Raw genomic sequence first — 17,436 nt, 5'->3', positions numbered from 1 at the left:
CTATTCCAGGCTGGTGGGAAGGGGGAGCAAGATACTCTGTTCAGCAACAGGGTTAATTTCCAGAAGGGCCCTTGTAAAGATCAGAAGACAGAGCAAGTCATCAGGCTTATCTACTACAGGGGCTCCCACTAGGGCTGACCTCTACTGTAGTCTCTCCTGGTTGTCCACAGAGGTTGGATCCACCACCACATGGTACTAAGGGATGTAGATTGCTCTGCTCCTCAGCGAAGGACCACCCTGCTACTGTAAGGAAGACCTCTGAGGCACAGTCAGCCCTTTCCAAGTCCAGTCCCTGCTCAACTTACTCATCCTCTCACCCCTGACATCAGAATGCACATTCAAAAATAGTATCAGAATTGAAAGCAATTAATTCTGAGGTTTGCTTCCCCTCCTCCCAAATCTGCATTTGTAACTGTGCTTTTTTAGAAAAAAAAAGTGCATTTCATATGTGCTGGGTTTTCTCTCTCTCTCTTTTTTTCTTTTAAAGCAACAAAAACAACAAAAAAAAAGAAAATTATTCTATCTAAAAGGAAAATAAAATTAGCAAGGCACACCTCAGGGGATCAGACAGGTAATCCACAAAACAGCCTTCAAATGCTCCAGTTGTTTGTCACACTCATGATGTATGTGCACATGATATGCATAAATCCACTTGCCTCATACAGAGAAAACAAAAAAGGAGTGAGTTCATGGACTGCTTTTCATTCACTTACCATACACATGTTTCATTGCTGAGCATATGTATGCACGGCACATAGACAAAGAACAGCAACAGTTACATATGGTGCCTACTGCCGTTAAGAGCCTGTCACACTGCACTTCCCAACGTTTGAACCAGGGTACACTCATTTGAAAGGATTTTGCAAACCACTTAGACTTTCATTTGGGAGGAGATGGATAGAAGAGGGTTATAGGACAGCTTTAATGTTATTTTTATGCACAATCATGGAGCTGAGTTCCCTTCCTTTCTCTTTCTTCCCTCTAGCTGACATCGCAGCAGCTACTTGAGAGCACAAATTGACCAGGAGGCTGCATCTGCCAAATAACTCTCCTTCTTAAGCTGTATTCATTAGCCATCTCCTTTCCCTTTCTCCCTCTGCCCTTCAGGAATTAATTCAGTATATTCCTTTCAATATATTCCTTTCCACAAAGCACATTTCTTTAATCTAAAAGTAAGACAACATCTTGAACCAGGGAAAAGAAATTCCTCCTTCTACTGTCCTACCAACAGCCTGGTACAAGTAGATCTAATACTCAATACTATGTGTGAATAGAGATACAGGTATTGCAATTAGTGGAGTGCCAAGTCAGAATTTTTGAGCGCAATCTTCATATATGCATCCATTTCAAAGCTTTGTTTCCTAGATTTTCAGTCAGTTTTGGCCCTGGGTTTTTCCACTGGCCATTTTTCCAACTTTTCTTTTGTGATGTTGGACATGACCTCAGAAAGTCCTTTACCAGCCAGGTCTACACATCACTAAAGGGTCATCCAAACAGAAAGTGAGCTTGTTGCTCCCTTACCCTGGTGTATCACCACAGAAAGAGCACTGATGCACTACAGGGGGCGTTAGGATTGACCTGAAAATGCTTGCTCCATTCTTACTTCAAAACAACATGTAGGCAAATCCCACACACTGTTTTCATGACTCAGAAAAATGACACAAAATTGGAGAGATGGAATACCTCTTCTTTGAAGACAGGCTGAGAGAGATGGGTTTTTCCAGTGTGGAGAAAAGAAGGCTCCAGGGAGACCTTAGGGAAGCCTTCCAGTACGTAAAAGGGGCTTTGCAATGGGGCCAAACTTTTTAGTCAGGGCCTGTTGTGATAAGACAAGAGGTAATGGTTTTAAACTAAAAGAGGGTTGACTTAAATTACCATAATGAGGGTGGTGAGACACTAGTATAGGTGGCTCAGAGAGGTAGCAGGTGCTCTATCCTTGGAAAAATTCAAGGTCTGGTTTGGTAGGGCTCTGAGCAATTTGTTCTAGTTGAAGATGTCCTTGCTCATTACAGGGAGCTTGTACTATTGACCTTTAAAGGTCCCTTCCAACCCAAATGATCTTATGAATACAGCAATTTTTATTTATTTTTAAACAGATGCAACTATTTCCTTTTTATTAAAATAAATAAATGCAAGCAGTGTGAATTAGAAGGCTCTTCAGAGTCAGCACCTATAGAGGGAAGCTAATATCACCATAGCTAAGTAGAAAATATCCTGTCATTATAAGCCTGATCTTGTTTCCCTGTCACTATTTAGCTTCGCAAAAGTGAAACCAGTCTCTCTGAATTTTCACGGGCCAGATTTGATGAGAATGTACAATTAATGTTGGAAAATTTGGGGTTAAATGAGAAAAAAAAACATCTAGGCTAGGTGGCATTCCTTGTATTCCTTTTCCTCTTTTCTTTGGTCATCTTTAGACGCATTAGCATGCTGTGAAGAAGCACCAGTCATCCTTTTCCTGGAACACTGAGTACCTTTCCAAAGGAAGGGAAAGGAAGCTGGTCACATGCTCTGAAAAGAGTTTCTTACTTAGTTTATGCTTAGCAGCTTCTGCTCAGGATAAGCATCGGCTTGTTTCTATGAGTGTTATGGACTTTGCATATGTCAAATGCACATTTACCATATGCATTATGGAGACATTGCCCCAGTACAGACTTTTAAAAAATCCCACAGAAGCGGACAGGCTGCAAGAAGCTGGCTTGAATGGGGTGCTATTGAAGTTGTATCTAGGAAAGAGGATCTGATCAGAGGAGTGACTGTTCCATAAGTGGTCACAGCTTCTGATTGGTGAGCTGTCATGAGCTGCTCACACAGTGGATTTGGCTGACATCAAGATGAAACAAGAACATTATTTTGATGCAGACATGGGTATTTGTTAGTCAAGAGGTTAACAGTCTCTCAAAATCTCAACAACCTCAATCCATGCATAAGGATGGGACTGGGGTGTGGAACAAGGGGAAAAGCCAAGTGTGAAGAGGAATTAGATACATGGAGAGATGCTACACACTTCCCTTTTGTATGTGTACACAACAACAGGATCCCTTTATCTCTTCCATCTTTGGATAACGTTGAGCTCAGATTTCTATTGCTGCAGGTCAGGCCCTTGCTTTCTGCCTCTGAATGCAGCAAAGCACAATGTTCCATGACTCTGTAAGCATTTTAAATTACTTCACATATGGTTTTGAATGCTTGACAGATTTATGTGAAATAGAAATGTTTTTTTCATGAAATAACTATGTGAAAGTGTTTCTTTGCAAGTCACTGTATCAGCTGTGAGCAGAAAGTAAACCTAGGGCTTGAATATACCAATCATAGCTTCAATTTTGTGTTAGTCTATCTGAAGAGCCTTGGGGAAATAAAAAACAAACCCACAAACATTTCGGCTTATGGTCCACCAAAAGGTTAAGCTGAAGGACAAGAACAGAAATATAATTTTAATTGCTCATATTTTTCATAGCTACTTCAGTAGCTTCTTCCTCATTAATTCTCATGACAATTGCATAATGCTGAACCTATCTGTTGGGAATCCCAATGGGAAAGCTTAACCCTTTTACTTTCTGTAAGTTTGCTAATTAATTCTATTTCTTTCAGCAAGAGGAGACAGCTTACCCAAATGACCAGTCCTGAAACAAACACCTGAAACAAACACTGACGTATGTACTGTACTGTACTGTACGTGCTCTGTACTTTCAATTTCTCTTCCTGGGTCACAGAGGAATAGGCAAACTCATTCAGGTAAAATTAGAATTGACCCAAACCTTGCTATTTAAATAGGCTTTTGAAACATTAGGGCCTATTAACTACTGCTTTGCAGGTTGGATTCAGTGGCTTGTGTTTAAGCTAATGTCCCACTGAAGTCACTATGGGAAGGGTAGAATTAGACCTTGGGTATTTTGTTTTCCCCAGCAGTGGCTGCCTGCTAATTGCAACTGTTGAATGCATGCATATTCATTACGCCATGGAGTTTGGGAAGCTGCACAGTCTGCAGCTAATGTGCTGAATCAGATAGTAAATCAGACTGATTAAGATACACACTTTGGTTTAAAAGACACACTAATCATACAGCTTTATCTTTGGAGCTGACTTTCAAATCACAACAAGGGAAGCTGTAGAGAAGATGGGGACTTGCATAGGTGTCTAACATCAACCTCCAGTGGCAGTGGGGGAAGCCAAGTGTCTCCTGCAGGACTGACAACCAGCACAGCCACTGCAACAGAAGGACTAAGAGTGCTCCTTGCAGAGGCCCGGTGGCCTCATATTTCCCACAGCTCCTCCTGTCTGCTGCTGTGCTCCAGGCATGGAACAGTAGAAACTCTTAGGGGGCTGCAGCACGATCCTGCAGAGCGTCTAGGAGCTAACCCTGGCCAGTGCTTGTGTCTCCTGTTATTTTTAACATTATTCACAAGGGGGTTGGGTGTGACAAAGCCTTGCTTTTTGGTCAGCTAGAGGCTGTCAGCTGGAGAAGGCTTAACCCTATCACAGAATAGATACACCATAAAATGTACACATAACTGACACTGCAAACCATACTTGGAATCACTGGGGACCTTATGCTATGGGATTTTGGGGAGTGTGTGCAGGCACAGGTATGCTGAGACCTATTTCTGCTCCTCTTATTCTGTGCCACAGAAAACAACATGCATGAAAATACTCTGCTGTATGAACAATGAGGCTCCTTTCCATCTTAACACACGCTTTTTTACTTGGTTCTCAGATGCACTACAGGAGTAAATGCACTGTTAAGAGATGACTGTGGAGAATGCTTGTGGATTCATGATAGAGCAGCTTTGGAATAATATCTGCATTCAGCATTAGCCATTTCATGTCTCTCTGTCCTATAGAAAAGGAGTCCTTCCTTACACAAGTGGTTCTGCATCTGCCTGGAAGCCAAGCGTGGGAGAAGAACAAGACCTCTATAAATGTGCTCAGTGAGTTAAGTTGTTTGTTTTGTGATAAATAGCATACTATGCTGATACCTGCAAGTGTTTAACATTTATGACTCACAATTTAAAGCCTGAAGCACGTATTGGTGTTTGCTTCCAGATTTAACCTTCTGAAGCCCTCTTTGCTTGTACTCCAGACTCATTTAATTTGACAGTTATGTGAATTCCAGCCATTGGACTGAAATTGCCATCCTGGTTGGTATGAGCAATGCCTCCCCTTTGCACAACAACGACCTCTGAAAAGGTGCATGCACATAAAAAAGGCACACTTTGGTTTCAAAATGTGCCAACTGTTTGCAAACACAACTCATTTTTCATCTGGTTCATTCTCATCCTTCTCTGTATAGAAGTGAAAGAAGTGGGAGGAAACTTTCCTCTCTACTTTATCTCTCTAGCTATGCCACCATCAGCAGCAACATACACAAAGGCACTGTGGTCTGTAAGGTGTGATTGGAAGGATGTGTTGGACACCCTATTCTGCCACAAGTTGTGTCAGATCTGCCAGCTTTGTCTTACCTTCCTCTGGCTCCCCGATACACAGATATTCAACACAGAAGCACATCTGCTGTGTTTGTGCAGAAGAGACATATGCTCGTGCAAACATGATGACAAAGCTCATTTCCAGGAGAGATCTCCAAAGTAACATCAAAACCCCAACAAATACAATGAATTAAACTCTAGATCAAAAGAATCAGCATCTGGGATGAACTTGTATCCCATTCTGACTGTGAAGCTTTTCCTTCATCCTAGTTATCTGACAGCAAACTGAAGTTTTAATTATCTTTAAAGCCTGCAAGAGTTCAGAGCTGTACACTAGCACCTCAAGCCTTTGCCTAGCAAGTACTAATGCTCCTGGAATACACCATCTTCCATCTCTAAATAGCCACCATGCTCTCTGCCTTTGTATTACTCACTTTCACTTGAACTACCCACAGAGTCAGGCTGGGAACACAGCAGAGATGCAAGAAACAGATGCGATATATTAGTCATCCTAATAATAATAACCCAAGGAAGAAGTGGTGAATTAGGAAGCAGAAGTGGGGAAACATTTCAGCTGAGATTTGAATGCATAGGACACAGGTTGACATGGGTTTGAGAGAAGACACACCTCTCACCAGCCAAAGCCAAGCTATGTGACAGGTCAGAGAAATCGTCAGAAGAAGAGCAAGACAGACAAGTTAGCCCGGAGCAATCCACAGAGAGTTCTGACAAGGAGGAGAGCAACTTATAAGTAAAACACAGTGTGAGTGGGCAGTGCTGTGTGGTCAATCCCAAATTAGCAAAGAACTCGGCATGGAAAAGTGTAAGCATGCCCTGAAATAACACTGGTAAAAAAGCAAAAAATGACAAAGAGCAGCATTTGGCATATACTTCATGGCTGCAGAGCAGGCAGCAGGGACAGTCAGAAAGGAATGAGTATGAGAAATAATTCCCATGCAATGGGGTGACATAGTTGCACACAGGAAGGGAAGAAAATCTATAGCTCTGTTTTTTCTGTCACCCTGGTTGTGCCACTGTCCTGGTTTCAGCCAGGACAGGTTTAACTTTTTTGCAATAGCTGGGAGGGAGCATGGCCAGGACTCTAATGCTATTCGGTACCACCTCAAGTCATTGCCAGGGGTGGGAGGAAGGGAATCTTTCTTGCTTCCAAGAAGGCCATTACTTCCAGTTGGGAGAAAACATATCAGGTGAAGGGTCAGGTATATTTTTATTGTTGGGGGATTTTGCATGTAAATAATTTCTTTGCCTTATACATTTTGTGATTAATATTGTTGCTGTTACTCTTTGTTTTCTTATCTCATTGCTGTTTACAGTAAATTGTTCTTTCTCTAACCTGTGATCTTTGTCTTTTGTGCCTCCACCTGGATGCGGAGAGGAGAGTGTGTGGCAATATGGTTTTAGTGGGACTACTAAATTGGAGAATACCATTCCTAAAGCATGACAGTCACTAAGCAAGCAAAAAGCCATAAAAGGGTGGGGGTGACGATTGTAAATACAAAGGATGACTGAGCATTTCAGTTACTTCTTGATAACTACAATGCTACAGAGACTCTTTGTACCAACCAGGAGGTGCCACAATTGATGGCCAAGCTACTGTCTCCCCCACCTGCCTATCCACCAGTAGTGAGGATTGCTCTCTTTATCAACCACAAGACATTTTCCTCTGCCCATATTTTCAGCAATTGTTTCTTCTTTAAAAGGCACCTTGATGTTGATGTCCTGAATAGCCCCTCTTTCCACAGTGCTCCTACCTTGAAGCTAAGTCAGAGAAGAAGGGACAAAAGGCATTACAAGAGGAGCACTTGAGAGAGAGAAAACAGATAAAGGACATCCTTTGTGGTTTTAAAGCCTCTCCAACCAGGTTCTGTAGGTTGTAACAGTCACTGCCAGAGAAATTCACACAGCAGAGAAACTCTCCCCACCTCTTGGTCAGCAGCAGGCTCTGCCTCCAAAACAAATTCTTGCCCTTGCTTGCTTGTCTCCCCTTCACAAACTGATGTTGCTGCAAAATGGATTACATTTAGGATACTACTATATCAAGTCATGCAGCCTCACTGGCTCATGCAAAGCATGTTAGATATCCGTAAGAGGGAAAGATAGCTCTTACACAAACCTAAAGAGCATGGTATCAAACAGGCAAATACCATTTCCTTTCCAAGATGAAAACATACAAGTACTTCAAAGGAAATGGCTATCAATAATTTTTATTTTCCAAAGGAGATTTTGTAGGATGATGTAGGTATAGCCTGTATTAATAAGGCGATATCTTCTTAAGCAAAGCATGGTATTGAATAGGCAAATGCCACTTCCTTTTTAAGAAGAAAAAAACCAAGTGCTTCAGAGGAAACGGTTGTCAATATTTTATTTTCAAAAGTAGATTTTGTAGGATGATGTAGCTAGCCTGAGTTAGGAAGAAGATATCATCTTAATCCTAGGCAAGGGAAATAGGAAGCAGCAGCATGCTGCATAGGCAGACCCTTTGCCAACTGCAGAGATTAACTAGCACATAGATACACTTCATAAGAGTCCAAATGAATGTTGGGCCACAAAGAAAGACTGCAGTTAAGTGGAAATAAGCTTTGCTGAATACATGAAATGCCAAAGGATCTGCAGAGGAACTCTTAGCAGAAAGAGCCATTAATCACTGTAGCCAGCTGCATCCCATATACAGTGCTCACCTTGTGAACCTGAAAAATATTACTGTAATAAGAAAAGAGACGTCCTTCAAAAGCTTCTTCAGGTGCCCTATGCAGAGACTGCAGTAATTCTTTAGGATGGATTATTTTCTGGCTGTATTTCTTAGTAGGTGGATTCCTCGGCTCCATTCCCAACAGCAGCTGACATAACTAACATCACTTTCATCTGTCGCAGTCACCTTCCCCTATCTTTTCTCTACAAAAAGAGCTCAGACAAGTGTGGGAATGGCAAGAGGGGGGTGGAGTGGGGGATGGGGGAGCTGAGAGGGAAAGAAATTAATTGGCTCATCCAGTTGTAAACTGTAACACCTCCCCCCTGCCATTGGTAGAGCTAAAATTCCTGAAGGCCATTCATGAAGGGCAAAAACTGTGCCTTCTTTTTTCTCCAATTGTTTTGATGTGGCTGTGATCCTAATAAAACAATGAAAAATAAAACCCCATGCATGGAAACAAGATCACCTCTGGCTTCAATCTGGCTTACATTTCCATCCCCTGGAGTTGAGTCAGCATCAGGCTCACCAGCTGCTTAAAGAAGAAAAAGGTGAGCTGCAAATATTACTCACAGGCGGAGGCAGCGTCAGACAGGGACAAGTGAGTCAATTCCCAGTTGGCTTGAAGAGTTCCCATCATCCTCTCTATATCAGCACATTTTAAAGTAGGTTCAGCATGACCTTGTAAATTCTCCCTTACGTCACCACAGGGGCTTTTGAGGACCTCCTCCTTCTTTACACTTCGGCTTTTACCTCTCTCCTTTTCTTATGCATATTGTGTTTTATGTCACTTGCCCTAAAAAAGTAACAAAAAAGTTGTCTGTGCATGTCAAGTTGCCTGCAGAGAAGCAACTTTTCTAAGCAAGGTTTCTCTAGCTGGGACTACTCACATTAAATCAGAAGCTGTCTCCTGAGGATCCAGGACTACTGCCTGGAACCCGCACTTAATTTTCTAAAAATAAATTGACATTATTCACAGAATACCAGGCTGGATGGGGAACTCAAGGATTATCTGGTCCAACCTTTCTTGGCAAAAGCATGGTAGAAGCATAATCTAGACAAGATAGGTCAGCATCCTGTCCAGCCAAATCTTGGAAGTGTCCAGTGCTGTGGAATTTACCGCTTCCTTGGGAAGATTATTCTAAAGGCCAATTGTTTTCATTGTGAAGAATTTTCCTCTTGTGTCCAATCAGAATGTCCTCAGATGTAACTTATACACATTACCCCTAATCTTTTCTGTGTGACATCTTGTAAAAAGATACTCTCCATCTTCTTTGCAGCCACACTTTAAATACTGGAACATGGTGATAAGGTCTCCTCTAAGCCTTTTTTTTTCTCAAGGCTGAAAACTCTCAGTTCTCTTAGCCTTTTCTCATATGTCATGTGGAGAGAAAGAAAGATTTTTGAGTTGAGAAAAAGGTTTGCAGGCAGTTCTAAGGCCTATTTGCAGATGCTAAGTTAATTCTGTGAGAAAGACCAGACCTTAGCAAAAACAAAAGGAAATAAGAAAGCTTTGAGTCATTCTATCCATGGGAATGGAATGTTGGGGAGATAACGTGCTCATGGCAATAGTGAACATTTGTCTAAAAGTGTCCAATTAAAGCTGTGATGAGTTTTATAGACACTGTAATTCAACCCATAGGATGAAGCTATGGTTGGAAATTAAGAAGATAAATTCATGGGCCCTCCTGAGATGCACCCATGAGTGTTGAGGGAGCTGGCAGATGCTGTTAAGCCACTGTCCAGCATCTTGAAAAGCCATGGAGAACAGATGTGGAGGAAAGCCAATGTTAGTCCCATCTTCACAAAGGGCAAGAAAGACTGACCTGTCAGCCTAAACACCATCCCTGGAAAGCTAAAGGAACAAATTGTTCTGGAGGCCATCACCAAGCATGTGAAAGAAGGTCATCAGGAGTAGTAGGCATGGATTCATCAACGCAAAATTATGCTTGACCAGCCTGATAGCCTTCTATGATGGCATGGCAGGTTGGGTCAATGAAGGAAAGCAGTGGATGTTGTCTACCTCAAGTTCAGCAAGGCTTTTGACACTGTTTCCCCTAACACCTTCATAGGTAAGCACAGGAACTGTTATTGAGATGAATGGATAGTGAGGTGGATTAAGGACTGGTTGAGCTCAGAGGATCATGATCAGTGGAGTAGAATCCAGTTGGAGGCTTGCAGTCAGTGGTGGTCCCCAGAGATCCATACTGGGTCCAGTCATATTCAACTTGTTTATCAATGACCAAGAGATAGAATGTACCTTCAGCAAGTTTGCTGATGATACGAAACTGAGGGGAGTGGCTGATACGCCTGAAGGTTGTGCTGCAATTCAGTGGGACCTTCATAGACTGGAGAGTTGGGTGGGGAGAAACCTAAGGAGGTTCAACAAAGGCAAGTGCAGGGTACTGCCACTGGGAAGGAAAAAACACAAGTATAAGTACAGGTTGAGGCCTGTCGTACTAGAGAGTAGCTCTGCAGAGAAGGACCAAGGAGTCTTGGTGAATGACAAGTAGTCTATGAGGTGGCAGTGTGTCCTTGTGGCCAGGAGGGCCAATGGCATCCTGGGGTGCATCAGGGAGAGTGTGGCCAGCAGGTCAAGGGAGGTGATCCTCCCCCTCTACTCGGCCCTAGTGAGGACACATCTGAAGTATTGTGTCCAGTTCTGGGCTACTCAGTACAAGAAAGAGAAGAATCTATTGGAGAGGGTCCAACAGAGGTCCAGAAGGATGATTAGGGGCCTGGAGCGTCTCTCTTATGAGGAGAGACTGCTGGAACTCAGCTTGTCTGGTCTAGAGAAGACTGAGAGGGGATCTCATCAATGCATATAAATATCTTAAAGACAGGTGCCAAGAGGATGATGCCAGACTCTTTTCAGTGGTGCCCAGTGACAGGACAAGGAAACATAAGTTCCACCTCAACATGAGGACTTTGCACTGCAGAGCACTGGCACAGGCTGCCCAGGGAGGTCATAGAGTCTCTCTCTCTGGAGACATTCCAAATTCACCTGGATGTGCTCCTGTATAACCTGCTTCAGGTGACTCTGCCTTCTCAGTGGGTTAGACTAGATGATCTCCAGAGGTGCCTTTTAATCCTAAAGATTCTGTGATTCTGTGACTCATTTCATAAATTTCCCAGGACCTACAATTTCCTGGGCCCTCCAAGATCTTGTAGATGGGAGTGACATCAGACTTTTTCCAGTCTTCCGGGACATCCCTCAATCTCCAGACTTCTCAAATACTGTGGAGGGTGGCCTCACAATGCTGTCAACCAGCTCTCTTAACATTCTCAGAAAACATCCATCAGTTTGTGGGGGTCAAGTTCATGTTCACACACCAATTGTTTCACTGACAGTGGGTCTGAGTTCAAATCAACCTGGATTTTTGTCATCAAGGCCTGGGGACCTACAGCACTGGTAAAGACAGAGATGAAGGACATGTTGAGAATCTCTGCCTTTTCAGCATCACTGGGAAGTGATTCACCTCTCCTGTTTAAAAGCAGGCTACTATTTTCCTTCTGCTTCTGCTTGTTGTTTATGTACCTGAAGAACCCATTCTTGTCATTTTTGCCATTTCTGACGACTTTCAAAACAAGATGAACTTTTGCTTTTCTAACTGCATCTCTGCATGCCTTGGCAAAGCCCATATAATTATCAACTACAACTACTGTACAACTGCAATGACACCTTTCAGGTGAGGTGTAATCTGGTACACTGGTTCAGACAGACTGCACAGTGCAGGGCTCAGCTGGTTGTACTATTGCCTTGAGATAATTTACTGAAAAGTTTCTTGTAAACTGTGTGGTGTGTTGTAAAAGACAAAAAGCTGGAATATCTCATCTGCCTTGCATTCAGACTAGCCAAAGCAGGTGTGGGTCAGGGTCACCAGAAATCTAGTGTATTCCACAATCTCACAGACCTTGTAGGAAGAGGTGGAGACTCCTGGCAGTTTTTAATTCTTGCCCTGCATGATACTGTGAGCTTGTCTTCTTTTTTTAAAACACAGTTCCTCACCTGTTGTAAATTGCTTGAGACCCTCTGGCTTTCACAGAACAATTCCAGTTTACAGCAAGTGAAAACTGAGATGAATTTCCATGATTTTCACAAAAGAAAGAGAAGATAGAGATCATAGCTTGCCAAGTGGCTGACACTTAAAAATTACAAAGCTTAGGATGTCTCTCTGTAAACATATTTATCCATCTGGTTTTATGGCTTATGTAATACCTCTCAAACTATGTATCTAGTATTGTCCTCTGTCTAAGGTAGTCCTTGAAATGTCTTCTCTCTCTTGTCATGTCTCCCCTAGGCATTTTGCTCTCAATGTGCTCTACAGCTGTACAAGCTCTGTAACACAAGAGACCAGATCCTATCTTACTCAGACAGGTATTTGCAAAGTTGCTCATACTTTCAGAAGTGGGATCATACAGTGAGTAGACATCTGGGTCTTGTTTCCCTTATTAACATGTATACTGTCAGTTCATTAATCAGTTGCTAATTTCCCTTCATCCTATTTGTGGTGCCAAACTTAACAGCTTATGCTCTATTGTATTGTAAGTTTGTTGGCCTTCCGACACCTCTTTATAAAAAGCAGCAACACATCAGAAAGATTAGCTCGTTTCCGCTGAATTTACAGTGATGACTTTGATAGTAGCACCCAAACGAAAGCAGTGAATCATTTTGCACCTACCTGTGATGGATCTGCATCACTTCATTGCTGTATGATTCCCTTAGCTGAATCCTCCTCAGTGACTTAATAACTAAGGTGATTGCCTCAAGCAATTAAAAATTCCAGGATCTGTTCCAAACTCATTTTGTTGCCAAGTTAACAATACAGTAGTGAAGGTAATTTAGAAGCATTAAGTGTTCTTCACTTACCGTTTTCCTCTCTGGTTTCATGGCACTCTGTGGACATCTTTTCTTGTAGTGGGAGCTATGGTAATGAGCTAAAGCAAGGGGTGGAAGAACTCTTCCTTTATGAAGTCACTGAGGGGCAACCAGTGCAGGTGGGACACAGCTGCATGATTCTCTGTGGCATAGCTGCTGCCTTCCATCCTTCACATCCTTCTGCCCTTTAGGGATGTCATTTTCTGACTTTACATTGCAAGACTTAGAACTACTATAGCCTGATCCAGTCTCTGACATTCAGTTGGTGTTTTGTCTCATGCTTACACACTTTTTAGGGGAAAATAACATGAGTATCTAAAGTGCTTTATAAATCTAAAAAAGACAAATTTTTGCCCCCAGGTGGAGAAAGTCCCTGTTCTGCAAATCTGCTGACCGAATCACAGAACTGTGGCTTCTGAGATGCTTTCCTACAGCCTTTGAGGTAAAGCTGACTTGCAAATAAAAAACACACCTTTGCACAGAAAAATTGAAAAGGAAATTTTGAAATGGTGTGCAGAAAGAATGTTTTTGTTGAAATTTGCCATTTTTGAGAGGAGGTTAATCAAAAACTGGGGAAAGTTTCAGTCTTGAGAAATTTCCATCTTGTTTTGAAACAAAATGCCTCTGACAAAAGTAAAAAAAAATAAATTCAAGTAGGCCTACATTTAACCATGTAGAAAAAGTCATTTTAGCCAGGCATGTTAGCATGGAGACTTGCAACCTGATTATGAAGATAAGAACTACAAGTATTCAGACTTATAATTTTGTCCTAGTTACAGAGGCTGGGACCAGTTTATTGCTATGTGTGTATAACCAAAACTGTGCATTCTACATCCTCTAGGTCATTTCTGATGAACTGTTAATCATGGATCATCTGCAGCAGCTTCCCAGGGCACACCTGACCCCTCAGGCTACAAGCTGGGTGTTAAAGGAACCTGTGAGGCATGGGAATGCTCCTGTCTTCACACCAGAGACTCAACTGTGATAACTCCCCTCCAGTGAGGCACGAGCACATTCACACCGAGCCTGAGGGGTCATGTCTGCTAATGGGCAATTAGGGACTGGCACAATACGCAGTTGCAACTGCCGAGACCATCAAAGATTTAAAAAATATCCCATGACTCACAGAGTTAAATCAACCACTAGGGAACTCCCTGCCCTGGAGGAGGCAGTGGGCATTCCCATCTGAACCTGAGCATATATAATCTTGAGGTTTGGGACTTAAGGTACATCTCATCAGATCCAGAGGAGGAACAGAACCCCAACAGGATTGAGACTGCCACTCTTGACCAGACTGGTCATCATTCTCATCAACAGGTTTTTCTTTCCCTTTACTTTGGACTCAGGAGGGCTACGTGGCCCTCAGCACAGGGGCAAATAAACATCATTCTGTTCGTGTTCCAGGGGGCTGGGTAATACATCTGGGTTTTGTGGGTTAAAACCAACATTTTCTCTGTATCATTGTATTTATTGTAATCTTTTTATTAAATTGTAACTCTGACTTTTAATTGCTTTTTGAATTGAGTTCATTCCTCCTACCAGTTTGCCTTTAAACCAGCACATCTTCTCAATTAGATGGCCACATCACGTGGACAGAAGAAAGACATTAATTCTTTAAATAAACACACTAACTTTCACCAGCTGTGGAAGAGGCAAAAAAAAGTTCTCAAGCTTCTATAAAAAATGTTATATGAAATATTATTATTTAATAAGGAAAAGGGATGCACTCTTCAGTAACTGAACTTTCCAAACTTAGTAGAGAAAACAAAGTATGTTCAGAAATATCAAATACACAGCTTTGTCAAATCAGTGAAAAAAAATATCTGAAATGTCTGCCACATCCATTTTTAACACTACTATGGCCTCCATTCCTCACTCCTTTTCATTCACCTCACCTTTACCAGATTTTTAAAGGTGGTAAACTTCTAGCTGGTCTGATTTAAGCTCATTATTGTAGCATAGCATTTCCAGATAAAAATAATTACACAGCTAGATAGCTCAGCTCACATTTGTAAAGCACTTTGATATTTCCTTTAGGGCAATATTACAAAAAGTGGACATGGGACACATATAAATACAGACACAAGTTCACTTTCTTTTCTTTGTATTCACCCCCAGCTCTTGGTTTCATTTACTTTTTGAGCTACTCTTTGGCTTTGTTCTTTAGGCTCCTTGAATCAGAGCAAGCAAGCACATATATTTCCCATCATTGGGCAAGATATTTGGACCATGCTATAGGAAGATAAGGAATAGGGTATTAACTGCTATCCCCAACTCTCCTTCCAGTCCTTTAAAAAAGCAAAAGTTGTCTATTGCCCTGCTATAATTGAAATGAGCCTTTACTGATTGTGTCTTACACCAATATAACACACCACATTGTAATAGCCTTGACATTTTCCTGCCTCTGTGGCTTTATGAAGGGTAGATTTACACTAATTTGCAATTAAAGGAAGGATGACTTTATTCCAAATATACACTTTTGAGCCCCAGTCATGTCATTACTACAGCTGTTCAAATAAATATCCCTAATAATTGAAAAAGTGTTTGTAAAATATTCTAATGGTGAAATGTCTTCACTGTAGGCTTGGGACTACTTAGACTATAAATGAGTTAATCAGTAAAAAAAAAATCCTTGTAACAGGGAGTGAATCTGTGCAATTGATCACACAGATCATACATGTGAATCAAAACATGAAGACATTGACAGGCTGAGTACTACAAGGCAGGAGCCAGTGCTAGTGGGATACCTGGATTTCCACAAGCTCAGTAGCCCTCCACTTTTTCAGAACAAGGAAAACAGAGGAATGATTTGCATTTCTTGAATGGATAAACAAACTCTGTATCCAAAGTAAATGTAAATGAAAATATATAAGGCAGTTAAATGCCTCCTTGACACTCGATCCCGTCAGATCTCAGAAGCTAAGTAGACTCAGCCATGGTTGGATGGGAGACCTTCTGGGAATACCGGGTGCTGTAGATTCTAGTCCTGAGGACTTCATTATCACCATCTAAGCTCAAACGACCATGGCAGATGAACCTTAGGAGTAAAGGGTGGAGCCAGTTCTGTGCACGCTGTGCCTCACCTTAAAAATCCACTGTGCAGGCTCAAAGGACACACCCACATGGGGAGAGCCCTTCCCAAATGTTCATTCGTGAAGCCTAGCCATGATGATGTATACAGTGGGAGGGAAAAAAAGCCAAAGTCTTCTGCTATTTCTGCTTGTAGTAGTGTCCAGCAACTATCTAGTGCTATATCATTTGTAACACAGTACTCACAGAAAGAAGTTCTGGAGCACTTCTGAATACAGAGCCCAGATTTTGGCTAGGGAAACTGGGGTCCTGATGTGTGAGAGGGGCTTGCTCTGGAGGGAGAGCCAGCATTTCCTGTCACTGCTCAGACTTTCCAAAAGTAAGTCAAGGTTTCAGAGAATCATAAAATAGCTTGGCTTGGAAGGCACCTTTAAGATCATCTAATTCCAACGCCCCTACTATGGGCAGGGAAAACTTCCCCTAGACCAGGTTGCTCAAAGCCCCATCCAACCTGACCTTGACCACTTCCTGGGATGGGACATCCACAACTCTGGACAACCTGTTCCAGTGTTTTACCACCCTCATAATAAAGAATTTCTTCCTAATATCAAGTCCAATCCCACTCTCTTTCATTTTAAAGCTATTGCCCCTTGTTCTGTCACTACAGGCCCTTGTGCCCTTCACAACATGCTCTTGTGAAAAGTACCTCTCCAGCTTTCTTGGCAGCCCCATTTTAGGTACTGGAAGGCTACTGTAAGGTCTCTCTAGTCTGCTCCTCTCCAAACTGAAGAAGCCCAGCTCTCTCAATTCTTCATAGGTGAGGTGCTCCAGTCCTCTGATCATCTTCATGGCCCTCCTCTGGAGTTGCTCCAACAGGTGAACGTCTTTATGCTGGTGGCCCTGAAGCAGGACACAGGACTCCAGGTGGAGTCTCACCAGAGCAGAGAGGTAGAATCACCTCCCTCAGCCTGCTGGTCACACTTCTTTTGATGCAGCCCAGCATAGAGTTGGGCTACAAGTGTGCATTACCAAGTGCTCTACAGAGCTTCTCATCCACCCCCAAGTTTTTCTGCTCAGGGCTGCTCTCTGCCTAGTGTCTATTTGTGCTTAGGATTGCCCTGATCCAGGTGCAGGACCCATACAGAGTCTGACTGAGGCATCTATTTTTCATGGAGTCTCCTAATTTGGGGTACAGCTGTTCTTTGCCTGAAATATCTGCAAGATAACTTTTTGGAGTATAGATATTCACTATTTTTCTGCAGATATCTGTGCAAAAATCATTAGACATGTTTTAATAACAAGTTAGGTGTATTGACTCTTTCAAACTAAAAACTGAAGTGTTCAGAAATTTTTTTTCATATGTAAACATGGTAATGACATCCACCTATAAACTCAAA

General features: G+C 42.2%; 1 long non-coding RNA gene across 1 annotated transcript; it reads left to right on the top strand.

Annotated features, from left to right (window-relative positions):
• Positions 1 to 3,529: 3,529 nt before the first annotated feature.
• LOC139670855 (uncharacterized) lies at positions 3,530 to 13,902 on the top strand. Its single transcript, XR_011697589.1, has 4 exons — positions 3,530 to 3,653; positions 4,842 to 4,928; positions 13,370 to 13,451; positions 13,851 to 13,902. It is a non-coding gene; the product is annotated as an uncharacterized lncRNA (long non-coding RNA).
• Positions 13,903 to 17,436: the final 3,534 nt, after the last annotated feature.

This window comes from Pithys albifrons, chromosome 4, assembly GCF_047495875.1.
Source record: "Pithys albifrons albifrons isolate INPA30051 chromosome 4, PitAlb_v1, whole genome shotgun sequence".
Taxonomy (NCBI): domain Eukaryota; kingdom Metazoa; phylum Chordata; class Aves; order Passeriformes; family Thamnophilidae; genus Pithys; species Pithys albifrons.
This window is presented reverse-complemented; position numbering and strand designations above follow the sequence as displayed.